Source organism: Liolophura sinensis, chromosome 7 (assembly GCF_032854445.1).
Source record: "Liolophura sinensis isolate JHLJ2023 chromosome 7, CUHK_Ljap_v2, whole genome shotgun sequence".
Taxonomy (NCBI): Eukaryota; Metazoa; Mollusca; class Polyplacophora; order Chitonida; family Chitonidae; genus Liolophura; species Liolophura sinensis.
In genome coordinates this window covers 26254207-26260654 of record NC_088301.1, presented here as the reverse complement: position 1 = coordinate 26260654, position 6448 = coordinate 26254207, and the positions used below count along the sequence as shown (strand labels likewise).

At 39.1% G+C, this 6448-nt stretch overlaps 1 long non-coding RNA gene across 1 annotated transcript; it reads right to left on the bottom strand.

The window, feature by feature from the left end:
- Positions 1-1182: 1182 nt before the first annotated feature.
- Positions 1183-6049, bottom strand: LOC135471468 (uncharacterized). Its single transcript, XR_010444446.1, has 3 exons — positions 5911-6049; positions 4523-4663; positions 1183-1293 (listed from the first exon to the last, which is right to left on the bottom strand). It is a non-coding gene; the product is annotated as an uncharacterized LOC135471468 (long non-coding RNA).
- Between the last annotated feature and the right edge of the window lie 399 nt (positions 6050-6448).

The window sequence follows — 6448 nt, the reverse complement described above, 5'->3', positions numbered from 1 at the left end:
CTGTGAAGAGCTGAGCAAAATGTTGAGCTATGAGGTAAAGGACTTCCTTGGTCTTTGATATGTAAATCGCTACTGATGATTGGCTATCTGTGTAGTATGGGTGGCCACTGCAACCCTATGATTGGCCAAAAACTCCAACCAAACTGACACAGCCACTGAAAGCAACTGATCCCCCTCTCACCTCTAATTACTTAGTGAAGCCAGCTAAAAACTTATGGTTTTTAAACTTTAAAAGGGATACTCGATACTAGTGCATGTATACATTTGGCCTATTGTTGTTGTCAACCATGCCACGATAAGGTAAACAAATTCAGCTTTGTTAACATTTTTCCTCATACCATTTAACCATCAAATAAATATAACACAAGTCTCTGTCTTGTTTTAAGACAGCTCTCTAACTGCAGAGATATAACTATTGCAGTTTATTTATCCCCGCCCAAACACCGTTAACCAGCTATTGACCAATTCCTTAATGGCCACAGCAGATGCTGCAAACAGCATATTCTCAAGGTCAAGAAATGTTCAAGGACATGAAATGCTGATAATATTCCACAGTAATCCCATTAATTTTATCGATAAAAGTGCCAACGAGAAGTGGTTAATTTATTCAACCCGAAAACATTAATCTACTTTATACTTTTTTCAATGTCATGGTCAATTTGAATGTAAAAACTAAAACACCTACAGTTACGGCTGAATTGCATTACACTCCTATAAAAACCAAATAATTCATAAATGGTGCATTCCAGAGAAAGAAAATTTTAACAACAAATATAAAGAGTGTAAACTTGTACACAAAAATTTTGAAAAAAAAAAAAATAGCTTATCCTTTTAGGATAAATATTGAAACAATTTTCGCTACATGTATCTAATTTTTGTAGCAAAGCGACAATGGACAATGGAATGAAAACTTTTCATCTGCATCATTTCCATAGAAGGATAGATACCACACCACCATATATAGCTACAAGAGCAGCCTCTTCAATGATTATAGTAGCCCAAGTATGCATTTTGCTATAGCTCCGTTGGTAGGGTGCTGAATTTCAAATGATGACATTAGTTCCACTGCCGGTAAGATTCACAAAGTGGATTCAACCATTATAAGACAATTTCCGCAGGAAAAGGACTGTCATGCCCAGTGGTAAATGTGTGATAAGTAACTGACAGAACTGACGACACAAATTTGCTTACCTGAGAGTCAGGCAATAGGTAATTCCACAGGAGAGATTCGATGTAGTAATTTGTCCCACCCACAATCACAGGAAGCTTATTTCGAGTCAGAAGGCCTTCTATCTGGCATCTAGGTCAAGGGTGATAACAAACTGAATCATGGATTGATTGATTGATTGGCTTTTTTTTTATTTCACTGACTGATGTTTTCTGCCATATTCAAGAATATTTCACTTACACTATGACAGCCAGGATTATGGTCGAAGGAAACCAAGCAGAGCCCATTTAAAACACATGACCATCCACATGCCGGCACACCTTCCTACAGTAGACCTGTATGTACTGCAAGAGAGGAAGCCAGCATGAGCTAGACTTGAACTCATAGCAGGCACATTTCTTAAGAAGATAAGTTGTCTTGTCAGGTAAGTGTGCCAAATTAGCAGCCACTGACGACCCCTATCAATGGACCGATTCACTTAAGTGTGATTTATTGAGATTTTCCGTCCCAATAAACATCACTGAACCAACAATGAGTCCTTGTGAATTTGCCACATAAAACCACAGGTACATTTGCAAGAATCCAAAAGACTTTTAAACAGAGTTTTTGATAAAAATGATTGTTTGAAAGTGATGTTATGTTGACATGCCTCACTGAAACATCCTGCTGAAAATGCTGACCCTGTTCTTTTGTTATTTGATAACTCAAGCATACTTCACAACCTGCATCATGTTGGGTGGAAACTGGGAAGAGCCCGGGCGAAACCTTGAACAATTTGCTGGTTGCTAGCAGACCTTCCCACATACCAATACAATTAATTAAGGTATTTTATACTCACAATCGCAATGAGGTCAAAGTTCACATGCAGGATAACAGACAATGTAAAATAGAATTAAGTTTTATATAACCACTAGAAAATTCCATAATGATACTTAACTCACCCCTACTGTAAAAATAAGGCTAATGTTGTTTTTTTTTTAATTTTACACACATACAGCAAATGGGGAATTCTCAACACTAAAAATATGCACATAACTGTAAATATCTTTCTCTTCTGGGATTAACATAAAAGCCTACAGCCCAGTAGTTGAAGGGCAATCCATGTGATGAGGGCATGTAACTTTCCCTGCAGCATTTTCCCAGTCCCTTTTAAATCAGCTTAATAAACACCTTTGACAAAATCAACACAAGTCAGACGGAATAAACAGATTATTAAAATGTGTTTTGTGCGTCAGTCATGAAGACGCTGAGGTGACAGTAATAGGTTAGACTCTTATCAACAGCCTGATTTTTAGCACTGTTTTAAACATAGTTCAGAGGCTCACATCTGTGCGTGTGTTTTGGGGGTGGGGGTGGGGGCGAGAGTGGGTCAGGGGTCTTGGTAACCTGTCAGGTGTGTTAATCGCTGGTGTAAACAACTATGCAGTCTAATTTTGACTGACACTTTTATGGCAACTTGAAATTTATGCAAATTGCTCATCTCTTCCAAAATGAGGGCAACGTCTGTGCAGGCTCTTCTCGGTCATATCTTAAAGGCAGAGGTGCTCAGGCCTGTTCACCCCAGGAAGGACTCTTGACACATGTACTAACCCATATAGGGAACATGCTAACAATTTATTATGATTAATTTGATAAAGTTTTGGGGATGTGCTCTAGACTGTTTCATCTATTAGACATTGGGCAGGTCTGTGGTTGAAAGACAAAACAAACCTCTACATACATGTACCTGTATGTACCTCACACACCTAAGGTCTCAGGCCTTAAGGCCTCAGCAAGAGAATCGATAGTTTCTGTCATATTTCTTTAGCACCTACACTTTTTAGTATTTTAAAGCTAAATCATGCCTTTCTTGCCATTTTGAAGCTGAATTTAATTCATTTTTTAAATCTGAAAGTAAATCTCACACCTTTTTATTACCTTTTTAAGGCTAAATCACATGCCTTTCTTACCATTTTGAAGCTGAATTTAATTGATTTTTTTTAAATTTTGAAGGTAAATCTCATGCATTTTTTAAAGCATTTTGAAGCTAAAACTTATGCCTTTCTAGCATACCGAAGATAAAACTTGTGCACTTTTTAGCTTTTTGAAGGCAAATCTTATGCTTTTTCAGCATTTTGAAACTAAATCTTATGTCTTCCTTAGCAGTTTGAAGCTAAAAACACAGACTTGCTTTCTATATGCCAGAAAAAGGAAGCTTTTAAGACAGGACACTTTTCCACATCTTTTTTCTCTTTGTCACTTCTTAAACGATAACACAGAACTGAAGGTGTGAGATCAGGATGTAAACAGTCATATTTGTGCCTAAATTGAGTCCACACAACATTTTTAAATTGGTGAGTGAGTGAGTGCTTGGGGTTTAACGTCGTACTTAACAATTTTTCAGTCATATGACGACGAAGGAATCCTTAGGGTGCATGCACGTGTAATGTGCCTCCTTGTTGCAGGACGGATTTCCACCGCTCTTTTATTTAGTGCTGCTTCACTGAGACGACTTACCGAAGGAAAGTAAGCCGCCCCGCCCGAGCAATTATACTGATACGGGTCAACCAGTCGTTGCACTATCCCCTTCATGCTGAACGCTAAACGAGGAAGTTACAACTTCCTCTTTTAAAGTCTTAGGTGTGACTCGATCAAGGATTGATCCTGGATCTACCGGTCCCGAAGCGGACGCTCTACCAACTGTGCTATCCGGGCCGGTTTAAATTGGTGAAAGTACATTGTAAAACAAGTGGTAATGTGGATACTGATGTTTATTCATACATTTCCTTTGTATTTGTCATTGTGGCATTAAATCTCAAACATTTATTATTTACAGGGGAAACTACATAGACGAGAGTGCTCATTACATATCTACATTTCCAACAGAAAAGTCACAGTTATGACTGCACGAAAACACAACTACTGACTTTTTTTTTATTTTTATAAATCTCAATTCTGAGTTTATTTATATTTCTATTGCTTGGACACATTCAAGATATAAATAATCAGGTCTAGGCCATTAATCCAAAGCAGAAATCTATATCTTTAAATCTATTATCTCCCTTGGAATAGTCATATGTTGTCATTTTGTGACTTTAAACTCACAGTAGCTATCCATCAGAAACAAAGATCCCCTCTACTGTGTACACTGAGACAGCAACACTACCAGTTTATAGTCTAATGTGAATTTCATGTATGACCACACGAAAGTGCTATTATTCTCTTCTTGTCACCTAGTACCTCCACAATGCCTGCACACCCTTTTTCTCTGCCATCCTCACCCACAAGTTCAACAGATGAAGCATGATTTTCTAAGGAATGTCTGCTGTCAAGATTTGAACTTGAATTGCCTGATGCTTATTATATCAAGGATACAATTGGTAGGGCAGCTTTCTGGTAATCCACCACAGTGTATTGGGTATGGAGGGGACTGATGTAGTTTATCAGGTGATGTGGACACTCTGCTTGCTCCTCTGTAGTCACTTTGTTTGTCACAATGTTCAGGCCCTTGTAAACCTGGTAACAACATCAGTGAAAGTAAACACATTTCACTTAGAATGGGGCTGTCCCAAATACCCCCACATTTTGGCTACATGTATCATATAGGTAAAAAAGCATCCTTATTGTAAGTACACTAAGTACCTGAAGGCGATAACTTTTTGTAAATATTGAAATGATTGTCAGGAAAATTAAGAAATGACAAGGCCGCCATTTCTCAGGAGGCCCCATTGGAATCCACGGAGCCCATTGAAGGATAGAAGTATGTTATAAAATGTGCTACTTGTGAGAAAGACGAAAACACAGCTACACCTTGCCAGAAACTCGAAATCCTACAGACTTTGAACCTCCATAATGTCTGCTACCTAAGTAGACTTTCTCAGTTGGCCTGGCCAATGAAATGTTTTTGGACCAGTGCTGGCTTCTGTTATGCTCAATTTAATTGTGAAACTGACCGGTAGGTAATGAGGTTAGAGGTTAGGAAAATACAAAGGGTTTTGGGGAATGAACCTGTGTTTGTTAACGATTGTTCCCGTATACAACATTTAATTCGTTAGGCTATACCCATATAGCTCTGTGATGCTGTGATCATGTATACTATCAGAGCCCTGTCTTGTTCCATTAGCTTACCCTGAACACCTCTGTACCTCCCTTGCTGGTTTCAGTATACTACTGCAGGGCACCAAACAATTTGTCTGTCTGTAGTCACAATCGTCTCAGCTATCAATTCCAGGTAGGTGTTCCCACGTGTCACCACTAGTAAACTTACATAAGAATGAAAAACTATTGTGGAAACTGCATGAATTCCGACTCCAACCGCATTAGTGTACTGAAGCCAGCAAGGAAATACAGATGTGTTCAAGATAAGCTTATGGAACAAGACAGGGCTGTGTACGTATACGTAATAGGCACAGCCGTACAGAGCTATACCCGTATCACACAGCATGAACAACTGCCAAAATTACTGCCCGACTACAGCCGAGAAATCTTGGCTGTCATGATTTTTGACCCTGGGACCTACTGTCACAACCTGACAAGAGAGGAAGGGTTGTCAAGATAATGAATGGTCTAAAAATGGTCTCAACATTGTCTGGACTGCCTTTCTAAAAGAAAAAAAATTTAACACCGAAAAAAAAGAAGACTAACAAGCTCTGTAGGCTTGCGACAGCACCACAGACTGCACGCGATATCATTGGGAGGGCGCCAGTTTTCGCTGAGAGGATGAAAGTTTCCTTTTCAGAAGTGTGACATACTGTGACCAATACCTGCATAGAATCGGCACTTATGATCTCCCCATTGAATGTCTTTGCTATCTGGATGGCCAATTTAGATTTCCCGGTGCCTGTCGAACCCAAAACTACCACGACAGGCAGAGACCGCGTGACAGACTGCTTGATAGCTGCCATCATGTTTGAGACGGGTACGTGTAAAATGGGGACTATCAGTATGACACATATATAATACGGAAATCCTTTCGGAGCAAATGAGGTTCTGTTTGTATTCGCATATTCATGCCTCGTTTGATGTGGTATTCTTCCACCTTGATTATTTTTCTGTCAACGTCATTATTTATTCAGATTTATTCAGAGTCTGTGTTGCCCACTAAGAGAACTTTAGAGTTCAAAGATTGTGACGCGACTATATTTTGACAGGTCTATGTTCCAGACACCTGAATTGTTTAGACTGGGAACGAAATGTTGTGAAATGCTGTGTCACAAATTAACCTTACGGATGAGAGTAATGAATGGATGTGTCTCAATATGGGACTTAAACATTCGCCACGCACTGGCTCTGTATATTATC